The sequence below is a fragment of the Pleurodeles waltl genome, chromosome 10 (assembly GCF_031143425.1).
Source record: "Pleurodeles waltl isolate 20211129_DDA chromosome 10, aPleWal1.hap1.20221129, whole genome shotgun sequence".
NCBI lineage: Eukaryota > Metazoa > Chordata > Amphibia > Caudata > Salamandridae > Pleurodeles > Pleurodeles waltl.
This window is the reverse complement of record NC_090449.1, coordinates 914,761,491-914,773,763: the sequence shown is the minus strand read 5'-3', so window position 1 is coordinate 914,773,763 and position 12,273 is coordinate 914,761,491.

Below are 12,273 nucleotides of genomic sequence, written 5' to 3'. Positions count from 1 at the left end.
ACGGACAACACACACACAGCCAGATGCATTACAAAAACAATTTTACCCTGTAACTCAGCTGAATAATGCAACGACAAAACAATTTCGCAAAAGTGAATGTAATGAGATGAACACAGGCTGAAAAATAAGTTAGGCAAGATAATAGATATGTACATATGTACAAAAAAAGGGACACAGCCCAGTCCACAATCTGCGTAGGCCATATGGCCACAGGCCAAAGTCCAAGGCAACACATGTCACCAGCTTCAACACGGAGAGAACACTGAAGGGGCATCAGTTGATAAATAGGCAGGCACCTTGGGGGGGGGACGTGGGGCACCTCAGCTGGGAGATGTAACAAGACCACTGGATCTGGAGTGGGCAACATTCCCTGTGCTTGGTCCTGTGGAGTGCAAGGTCACAGTCTCTCATGTGGGTGTCACACCCACTGGTTCTGGAGGGGGAAACCTGCCCTGTACTTGACCCTGGGGAGTGATGGGCCACAGTCTCTCAGGTGGGTGTCATACCCACTGGTTCTGGAGGGGGCAACCTGCCCTGTGCTTGATCCTTGGGCGTGATGGGCCACAGTCTCTCAGGTGGGTGTCATACCCACTGGTTATGGAGGGGGCAACATCCCCTGTGCTTGATCCTGGGGAGTGCAGGGCCACAGTCTCTCCAGCGGGTGTCACACCCACTGGTTCTGGAGGGGGCAACCTGCCCTGTGCTTGATCCTGGGGAGTGATGGGCCACAGTCTCTCATGTGGGTGTCACACCCACTGGTTCTGAAGGGGACAACCTGCCCTGTGCTTGATCCTGGGCAGTGATGGGCCACAGTCCCTCAGGTGGGTGTCTTGCTCACTGGTTTTGGAGGGGGCAGGCCGCACAGCAACCCATGGAGGCAGGATTATATACCGTCTGCCGGAGGTGACGGCTGCACAGTAGTGGTGCTGCTGGTGGGGGAGGCTCCTGCCCGTCCCCTGAAACCTCAAACGGCTGCACAGTGGTGGTGCTGCAGGTGGGGGGATGCTCCTGCCCATCCCCTGGAACCTTGGACGGATGCACAGCGGTGGTGCTGCTGGTGGAGGGAGGCTCCTTCCCATCCCCTGCAACCTCGGACGGCTGCACAACCATGGTTGGTGGTGGGGGCTCCGTCACAGTTCCTGGCCCAGGCCCCTTGGTCTTCCTGCCTGCTGGTGCAGGCTCCTTGGCCTTCCTGCCTGCTGAGGCAGGCTCCTTCTTCTTTAGGCTGGCTGGTGCAGGCTCCTTCCCCTTCAGGACATGTGGCCTGGATCCCTTTCCACCACGAAAGGGTGCAGTGATGTCTGGGCCCGTGGACTGTGTAGCTGAGGTGCTAGGCTTGGTTCTTCCTACCCTGGCCAAATCTGCAGGACGGGGGGAGGGGTAGGGAAGAGGTCAATGGTGGATAGGAACAATCTTTTAGGGACATTGGGGCGGGAAGAGGGAGAAGGAATGGGAGTGGAGGATGAGGGAGTGGTCGTTGGAGGTGTCTGTCTGCTGCTTTTGGGTGCAGGTGCATGGGCTGTATGCTGTTGTGAGGTGGGTGGCTTTTGGGTGTCTGAGTGCTTGCATTTGTGTATTTTAGGAGGGGTGACAGACACAGTGGGAGAGGACACAGGGGACGTGTTCATGGCTGGTGTGGAGGTGTCTGCCAGTGAGGTGTTTGTTCTGCTTGGTGTGGTGATGCTGGTAGTGGATGATGATGTAGTGCATGCAGGTGTGAGTGTGGACGGAACTCGGTGGGAAGTGGAGGAGGAGGAGGAGGAGGAGGGGGAGGCAGTGGAAATAGTGGATGTTGTTGTGTCTGTGACTCAATGGTGTTTGTGTGAGTGCCTGTGGGATGAAGTGTGGTGCTTGTGTTTGCCTGTGACACTCTTGGGTGTTGTGTGCATGCTTGTCTGTATGTGTGCTTGGAATAGGTTGCGGTTGAGGGGAATGGGACTGGGCAGTGGAAGTTGGAGGGGGGATGGTAGGAACAGGGACAATGGCTGCCATCAGAGAGGAGGCCAGAGCCTGAAACAATCTCTGTTGGGCCGCCAAAACAGTGTGAATGCCCTGCAGGAATGCATTAGATTGTTGCATCTGGGCTGCCAGCCCCTGGATGGCATCCACAATGGTTGAGTGCCCTACAGAGATGGATCTCAGGAGGTCAATAGCCTCCTCACTCAGGGCAGTAGGCCTCACTGGGGCAGGGCCTGAAGTGCCTGGGGCAAATGAGATGCCCAACCTCCTGGCTGAGCAGGCATGGGCAATTCGATGAGGGGCTGCTGGGAGAGCAGTGCTGGTAAGGGGGTGGCAGCTGAACCTGTAGCTGGGGTGGTCACAGAAGTGTCCGCCACCACCAGGGAGCTTCCATCGGAGGAGGTATCTGTGTCAGAACTGTCCCCTCCAGTCTCCACCGTGGTGCTCCCCTCGCCCTCCGTCCCACTGATGCCCTCACCGTCGCTGGAATCTGCTTCCTGGGTCCTGTGGGATGCAGCTCCCTTCGTCGCCAGTGCCTCTGCTCCTCCGCCAGATGATGCTAATGCACAAAAGGATAGGATGACAAAACAAAAATGGGGGGAAGAGACAAACGATACACTTGGTCAATGGCTGCACCAACACCACTGTTGGCGTACACAGCACACTCACACCCAGGGAACAGCCATACGCAATATGCATTGCACTACCAGAGAAATAGTTAGCAGCCAAGGCATGGGAAGGGGCACACACCGTCAAATGCAGCACACCTGGGACCCACGCAGCCCTGACCAGTAGTGGATGCCTACGAGCTAGGTTGCAAGATTTTCCGTTCTGAACTCCAGCCACTAGGGGACCTACACTGCAATGTCAGGCCTGGCCTAGGGGCACCCACTGACACACATCCCCCACCCGGATACCACTCTACCATGCAGAAGTTGTAATGATGGGCACTGTACTCATCCCCATGTGGCTGCTGTGATGCCCTCAAGAGCCCATCCAGCTCAGGATAGGCCACCAACAGTATGCAGGCCATCAGGGGGGGTCAGGTTTTGACGAGCACTCCTTCCTTGTTGGGAGGCCATCCCCAGCTGGGCCTCTGCCGTCTTCCGTGCCCAGCGTCTCAAGTCCTATCACCGTTTCCGACTGTGGGTGCCCCGCCTGCCATAGACCCCCAGGGTCCGCACCTCCTTGGCGATGGCATGCCATATATCCTTCTTTTGATGGGCGCTGACCTGCAGAGGCAATAGGCACAGGAAAATAGATTTAGACAAACAGTCCTGCCTGTTAAACATATGGCCCACCATACCCATTTCCATCACCATTTACTCACATGTGACAGGACGAACAGTATAAAGGCAACGGAGAGACGTTGGGGTTGCTCAGGTAAGTGGTTTATTCAAATTAAATGTCTCAATGTTTGTTTTTTAGGGAGTTTTGGTTTTAGACTGAAGGTGTCGTTTTCCTCCTCTGACTGGTGGTTTCCTCTGTTTCTCTTTCTTCTCTTTCAGGTCGCTGCTCTGGTGGTCTCTCGGGTGGTTCCGGTGTTGGGGTACCGAAAACAGAAGGAAATAAACGCTACGGTAAGTGGGGTGGGAAAGTACGTGTCTTTCTCTCTGTACTATAACAGACTGGGGAAGAGGCAAGAGAGGGGTGGGGTTGTGCCCGTGAGGAGTTGTGGGAACGACGTGACCACTGCCTGGAGTTTTATAGTGCCCTGAAAAGTGTCTCACGCGTGTTTGTCCCTGTGTCCTTTAATTCCCTCCCGCTCTACCCTTCACCCTTCTCTAGTTCTCCTCCCCAGTCCCCTTTAGAGTAGTGCTCCCTCTGTGAGTCCAAAAGGACCGTACCTTGTTCAGCCACAACCCTCCAGGGTCGTGGCTGGCGCTGGGGTGGTCCGTCTGTTGATCCCCTTCGACATCGTTGACCGGTTCTGGCACCTCGTTGTACGCGTGGTCCCTCCTTTTGGGATTCCCCGTCTGGCCGCCTCCGTAGGTTTCCTCGTCCTTGGGCTTCTTCTCCGTTCGCTCTGCTCCTTTCTCCGCTCTCCTCTCTTCGGGTTCCTCTCCCTCTTCCATCGGCGCACTCGGCCTCTTTAGCGTCCCGGGCCGGAAACCCTCCTGGGTTACCCCAGCAACGCCTGGACGCCAGCCTCTCTCTGGCCACGTTCCCCCGGCAACACGGAAACGCGGATATGACGTATCGGATGATTCCGATACGTCATCTGCAGCACTTCTCGAAGGATTGATCGGGGATACCCGGTCACACACCCCTTCCCAAGAACGGTCCTGTTCGAGGACCGGGGTAGAGTCAGGGAACCAAGACAAATAATCGGCCGGGGCTTGATGGGACCCTGGAATGTGGCGGACCTGAAAGGAAAATGGCTGTTGTTCAAGGAACCATCTCAGAATCTGGGAATTTGTATCTTTATGCGCGGCCAACCAAGTGAGTGTAGCATGATCCGTAAAAAGAATAAAAGGTCGACCCAACAGGTAATACTGTAAATTGTCCACAGCCCATTTAATAGCCAAACATTCCCTTTCAATGACGGAAAAATGACGTTCCCGAGGAAACAGTTTCCTACTGATATATACTACAGGGTGATCACGACCCTCCCCGTCGGGTTGAGCCAGAACCCCCCCCAGTCCCACGTCGGAGGCATCCGTGTACAGATGGAAGGGTTTTGAGAAGTCTGGACACTGTAATATGGGTTCTTTGGTTAGGTAGGATTTTAGTTGTTCAAAACTAGCCGTCTGGCGATCAGAAAACGGTGCCAACAAGTTAGGGTGTGATTTAGACAGGAGATCTGTGAAGGGAGCTGCAAGGGTGGAATACTCAGGTATGAACCTTCGATAGTAACCTACTAATCCCAGAAACGAGCGTAAATCTTTCTTAGTTTTAGTGGTAGGTGCATTTAGTATGGCGTCTACTTTCTTAGTTTGGGGTTGCAGAGTCCCCTGACTGATTTTGTATCCTAGGTACGAGATGTCTGGTTTTCCTATAACGCACTTCTTGGGGTTGGCAGTTAGACCCGCTCTTGTGAGAGTGTGGAATATCTGTTGTAAATGGTCTAGATGATCTCCCCAGGTCTCACTAAATATGACTACGTCATCTAAGTAGGCTGCTGCAAAAGTATGAAATGGTTTTAATAGCCTATCCATTAACCTTTGGAACGTAGCTGGTGCTCCATGTAGTCCAAACGGTAGCACAGTGAAATGATAAAGCCCGGACTGGGTCGCAAAAGCCGTTTTTTCTTTATCATCAGGGGCTAACGGGATTTGCCAATACCCTTTAGTTAAGTCTATCGTGGACATATATTTTGCTTTTCCCAGCTTTTCTAGGACGTCGTCTACTCTAGGGATTGGATACGTGTCAAACATTGAATTTTCGTTAAGCTTTCGGAAGTCGATACAGAATCTGATAGGACCGTCAGGTTTTGGTACCAGGACGACTGGGGAGCACCAGGGACTAGTCGAAGGTTCCACCACCCCTAGAGCTAGCATTTTCTGTATCTCGTTCTCTATGATTTGTTTCCGTGCCTCGGAATACGATACGGACGTAACCTAACAATTTTACCTGGTGTCGTACGTATTTTATGGTATATCAAGGTGGTTTTACCAGGCGTTTCTGAAAAGAAATGTTGGAAGTGCTTCAGTAAGCTATATACTTGCCCTTCTCTAGATTCGTCAAGGCTTCATTTACGGAGGGTAACCCTTCCCCACCGTTGTGACCTGTGGGACAGAACTCAATATTTAAACTGTTACTGGGACATAGGAATCGACCCATTCCTATGGAAACGTCGGGGTTGTCGGGTACTTCCCATTTTTTTTAAGAGGTTTATATGATAAATCTGTTTTTTTTTAGGATTGGCCGAGATTTCAATAAGATACGTAACAGGGGAAACTGCTCGAATTACCCGATATGGACCCTGCCATCTCGCAAGGAGTTTTTGTTCTGATGTGGGACGCATTATTAGAACCTGGTCTTCTGGTTTTAAAACCCTCAGCTTACTCCCTTTGTCATAATACTTTTTTTGGGTTATTTGGGCCTGTTCCATATTCTCTCTTACCTCTTCCCATAATCCTTGTAGGTGAGACCGTAAGTTGTGGGCATATTCTAATCAGGGCCTTCCTCCTTCTTCCGCTTCTTCCTCCCATGTTTCAATGGCCATGTCTAGAAGGGAACGGGGTTGCCGACCGAACACTAACTCAAATGGGCTATGACCTGTAGAGGCCTGTTCGTGGGTTCGGATAGCGTATAACACTAGTGGTAATTTCTGATCCCAGTCTCTCCCTGAATCCTGCACTATTTTTCTCAGTAGGGTTTTTATTGTCTGGTTGTAACGTTCCACCAATCCATCCGTCTGTGGATGGTAAACCGAAGTTCTGATTTGGGAAATACCTAATGTCTTACACACCTGTTTCATGAGAGTAGACATAAAGGGGGTCCCCTGGTCGGTGAGTATTTCATGGGGAAACCCAATTCGAGAGAAGACGGTTATCATTGCTTCGGCAACTGTCTTTGTAGTCATGCTTGTCAGAGGAATAGCCTCGGGGTATCGGGTGGCGTAATCAACCATAACTAAGATATACGTGTGAACTTTAGTTGAGGGTACTACGGGCCCAATCAGATCCATCCCTATCCTGCTAAAGGGGATGTCTATGATGGGTAGGGGTATTAGCGGTGCTTTTTTAGGTTTAACCGGTTCAGTAAGCTGGCACCTGGGACACTGTGAACAATATTTTCTTATGTGTGCAAAAACACCTGGCCAATAAAACCGCCTGAGGAGATACTCTTCGGTTTTTTCCCTCCCAAAATGACCCCCTCCTGGTTGATTATGAGCCAGGGTCAGGACGTGATTCCTATAATGTTCTGGTACTAATAGTTGTTGTTTACGTTCCCCCGTACGAGTAGTGGTTATCCTATATAAGAGGTTTCTTTTAATTAGGAAGTAAGGACCCACCTCCTCGGTCTCTTCTGATTTTGCGGATCTCCATGCCTGAGCGAGAGAGGGATCTTCTCTCTGTTGTTGATGAAAACTGACAGGTGCTTCGTGGGTTTCCGCTACAAGTCCTTGGGCTTGTTCCGGCCCCTTATGATTCCGGAAATGCCCTTTGTCCTCCCGTTTTTTTCTCGGCGTGACAGTTTTCTACGGGTTACAGGGCATTCAATAGTACTGTCAGAAAAAGGAGCTTCGCCCCACCAGTCCTGTGTCACCTTGGGGTTTCTAACCTGATCCAGGAGCTCCTGAAAATGTTCGTAATCGGTCCCGACGATACATTCCTCAATCAGTTGAGGCATTATCCCCATAGGCAGGAAATCCCTGTAGTCTCCCCACTCTATTTTCAGTATTTGTAATGGGTATTGCTCTTTGTCTCCGTGAATACAGCATATATTCACCCACTGCCCTGTTTCCCTATCTACCGGGTTTATTAGGTCTTCCCTAACCACGGACTGGCTGCAACCCAAATCAACTAGAGCACATACCGACCGTCCATTAATTTTCATAGTCTGTTTGAACTTAATGTTACCTCTTCCGATACAAAGTTCCCGTCGCCGAGTTACTCCTATCTCCATCTGCTCACTACTGTCATGTTTCCTCGGACACATGCGGGCTATGTGTCCCCATTCCCCACAGTTGTAACATTGGGGTCCCTGTACAGGCGGACTTTCTGTTAGTCTACGGGGAACTGGCTCGTCGGGGAGCACTCTTGGAGAGATTTTGGGATTGGGCACACCCGATTTTATGCTGGGTCTGGGTGGTACACCTCTTACATCTGCAGAGCGATGATATGCACATGCTAAATCGATCGCCATGTTGGTATTCACTTTTGGATGTTGGCGGATCCAGTTTTTTGTAGAAGGAGGTAAGGCATCTAAGTATTGTTCGAGAACAATCGTTTGTATCACGTCCTCGCGACTATTCCCGATAGGACCCAACCATTTCAAGGCCAAATCTTTTACACGAAAATAAAAGGTACGGGGGTCCTCATTTGGTCCCCATTTGATTTTTCGGAATTTGACCCGGTAGTATTCTGTGTCATGTCCAACCCATTCTAAGATGCTGGTCTTTATCTCTTTGTATGGTGTGGTTCCCCCCCAGGTTCGCTGCTTGATAAGCTGCTTGTAATAAACCGGTAAGTAAGGGTGCGACATACTGACCCCATCTTTCTTCAGACCACTGGGCTGAAGAAGCCACTCTCTCAAAGTTAGTGAAAAAAGACTCCGGGTCTTCCCCTTCTTGATATTTCTGTAACACGGAACTTGGGACATTGGGGTGGACCTTACTGACGGCAATGGTCTCGGTTAGTTTCTTCATGGCAGTCTCGTGTACCAATTGGTTGTTTGCAAGGATTGTCGCCTGGCTTTTTAAAGCCGACTGTAAGGCTTCCCTGTCCTCTTTTGCTTCTCGTTGGTGTGCCTCCCATACCAACTGCAAATGTCGCTGGCCTTCTGCCAGTTGTTTGATCATATCCTCCAAAGACGGGCTTTCACTCATTCTTTATACTGTTCGGTTGTCTGGGTGGGTTCCTAATATCCCACTTCTGACACCACTGTGACAGGACGAACAGTATAAAGGCAACGGAGAGACGTTGGGGTTGCTCAGGTAAGTGGTTTATTCAAATTAAATGTCTCAATGTTTGTTTTTTAGGGAGTTTTGGTTTTAGACTGAAGGTGTCGTTTTCCTCCTCTGACTGGTGGTTTCCTCTGTTTCTCTTTCTTCTCTTTCAGGTCGCTGCTCTGGTGGTCTCTCGGGTGGTTCCGGTGTTGGGGTACCGAAAACAGAAGGAAATAAACGCTACGGTAAGTGGGGTGGGAAAGTACGTGTCTTTCTCTCTGTACTATAACAGACTGGGGAAGAGGCAAGAAAGGGGTGGGGTTGTGCCCGTGAGGAGTTGTGGGAACGACGTGACCACTGCATGGAGTTTTATAGTGCCCTGAAAAGTGTCTCACGCGTGTTTGTCCCTGTGTCCTTTAATTCCCTCCCGCTCTACCCTTCACCCTTCTCTAGTTCTCCTCCCCAGTCCCCTTTAGAGTAGTGCTCCCTCTGTGAGTCCAAAAGGACCGTACCTCGTTCAGCCACGACCCTCCAGGGTCGTGGCTGGCGCTGGGGTGGTCCGTCTGTTGATCCCCTTCGACAGCGTTAACCGGTTCCAGCACCTCGTTGTACGCGTGGTCCCTCCTTTTGGGATTCCCTGTCTGGCCGCCTCCGTAGGTTTCCTCGTCCTTGGGCTTCTTCTCCGTTCGCTCTGCTCCTTTCTCCGCTCTCCTCTCTTCGGGTTCCTCTCCCTCTTCCATCGGCGCACTCGGCCTCTTTAGCGTCCCGGGCCGGAAACCCTCCTAGGTTACCCCAGCAATGCCTGGACGCCAGCCTTTCTCTGGCCACGTTCCCCCGGCAACGCGGGAACGCGGATATGACGTATCGGATGATTCCGATACGTCATCTGCAGCACTTCTCGAAGGATTGATCGGGGATACCCGGTCACAACACACATGGCCCAGAACACAACCTGTATGCCGCCCAGAGGACATCCACCCACCCCCCTTACACAAGGCCATCACACACACAACTCCATGCATTCATGACATATGCATTGTGCTCACAGTGTACTCACCTGTTGGTCTGGAGGCCACACAGGCAATGGTAGGTTCCAGACACAGGTCACAGCAGCACATGCAGTGTAGGTCCTCTCCTATGGAAGGTCAGGTAGCAAGTGAGGAATCAGATAGAAAATGGCGGTCACGTCCGCGGCGGTGCATACCGTCACTGCCGGCGTACATCACCATTGGCCACTGTACCCTATAGGGTCCAATTATAACCAATGAGGAGTTGCACGGCGGTTCCTTACTGCCTCCCGCAACGGCGCACAACATCAGTGGAATTATCTCACTTCCACCTGTCCCTCCACACAGGACAGGCGGATGCCATTTCAGGGGGGGGGAGGCCCTGGAATAATGCTGCGTCACAGGAGATATTGAGCCATACTGGACAAATCACAATGACCCATAGCAAGTTTATAGGATGCAAAGTTCTGTTGTAGCTCCATTGTTCAGTTTGTGACCGGCTCCTCACTCTTGTGTCCCTTAGATTGTTACTGCTGCGGATGAATAGGAGATGGAGACATACCCCCATGTACAGACCCCTGGTGGACTTAGCAACACTGGAGGACAGGCACATTATCCTCACCTATAGGCTGGACCGGGCCACAGTCACATAGCTTTGTGCCCAATTGGAGCCTGACCTGATATTTGCTGTCCGTCATCCCACTGGGATCTCCCCTCTTGTGCAAGTGCTATCTGTACTCCATTTCCTGGCAACTGGTTCTTTCCAAGTGACAGTGGACATGGCAGTAGGAATATCACAGCCAAAGTTCTCAATAGTGCTGACAAGAGTGTTGTCTGCCCCGATTAAACACATATGCAGCTACATTGTTTTCCCTCAGGTTGAAGATTTGGCCACAGTGAAGGGCGAGTTCTCTGCAATGGGACATATCCCCAACATAATTGGGGCGATTGATGGAACACATATTGTATTTGTCCCCCCCACCAGAACGGACAGGTGTTCAGGAATCGGAAGAGTTTCAACTCTATGAATGTACAGATGGTGTGCCTTGCGGACCCGTACATCTACCACGTCAATGCTAAGTATTGTGGGTTGGTGCATGATGCCTTTGTCCTGAGGAGTAGCATCATCCCAAATGTGATGACCCAACTACAGAGGCACAGTGTGTGGCTAATACGTGAGCCCTTGTTCCCACCTAGTAGATGTTGGTGAATGGGTATGGTGAGGGCCATATGGGATAGTGTGTGGCTACATGTTGTCCCTCAATATTTGCAGGTGACTCTGGTTACCCTAACCTATCATGGCTGCTGACCCCTGTGAGGAATGCCAGGACAAGGGCAGAAGAACATTATAATAAGGCACATGGGTGGACCAAAAGGATAATTGAAAGGGCCTTTGGCCTCCTGAAGGCCAGGTTCCAGTGCTTCCATCTAACAGGTGGATCCATGTGCTACTCACCCAAGAAGGTCTGTCAGATAGTGGTGGCATGCTACATGTTGCATAACCTGGCCCTCAGATGCCATATCCCATTCCTGCAGGAGGAGGAGGCTGGAGATGCCTGTGTGCCAGCTGTGTACCCTGTGGACAGTGAGGATGAGGAGGCAGAGGATGAGAACAGAACATCAGACAATACTTCCAATGATACACAGGTAGGACAGTGTTACTTCACATTTCAATGACTTTTGTTTGAATTTGTGTGGCAATGGCATGCTGATATTTCCCACTTCTATGCCCACTTACTGTTCCCTTTGGCAATTAATTTTGCAGATGTTGGTGACCTCACATATACTCCTGGTGTGATCACTGCAGCCAGCTACATATTATTAATCTATGCTCATTTTCTGTACAGTTGATTTGCAATGTTTGTACCTGTTTCAATGCATACATATTTTATATACATGACATATTCCAAACTGCTTTTTTCCAAGGGAGTTTATTGAAATGCTAAAATATTGAGGGGCAAGTGCAATAAAATGGGTTGATGATGGAGGAAAGTCCATGGTTTTGTTCCAGTCTGTTTGTAGCACATGTGCATTGTCCAAGGGGACATAGGAAGGGGATAAATGGCAGTTCAAGGTGGACAGGGTGAGAGAGTGGGACACAAGGGTGACAATCATGAGAGTCTCATTTCCTGGCGGTGGTCTTGGCAAGTGTCTTTGGCATCTGTCTGGATCGCAGGGAATGTTTGTGGGCTGGTTCACCTTCTGCAGGGGGAGGGATGCTAGTGGCCTGTGAATCCTGTGGCGGGGCCTCATGGCTACTAGAGGCAGCAGAAGTGGAAGACTGTTCAGATGTCTGGCTAGTGTCAGTGGCCCGCTGGTGTGAGACTGCCTCCCTCATAATATTGGCCATGTCTTCCAGAAACCCTGCTATGGAGATCAGGGTGTTATTGATGGCCTGCAAGTCCTCCCTGATCCCCTGGTACTGTCCCTCCTGCAGCTGCCTGTTCTCCTGCACATTGTCCAGGATCAGGCCCATCGTGTCCTGGGAATGTTGATAAGCTCCCAGGATCTCTGCAAGTGCCTCCTGGAGAGTCGGTTCCATGGTCCTGTCCTCCCCCTGGCACACAGCACTCCTCCCAGTTTCTCTGTTGGCCTGTGTCTCTGTCCCTTGAACCGTGTGCCCACTGCTACTGACCCCAGTTCCCTGATTGTCTTGTGTGCGAGGTGTGGCCTGGGGTCCCTGTAGAGGTGGACACACTGCTGATTCACGTGTCCTGGGGACGGAGCTGTGGGTACGCTGGGTGGGTGCTG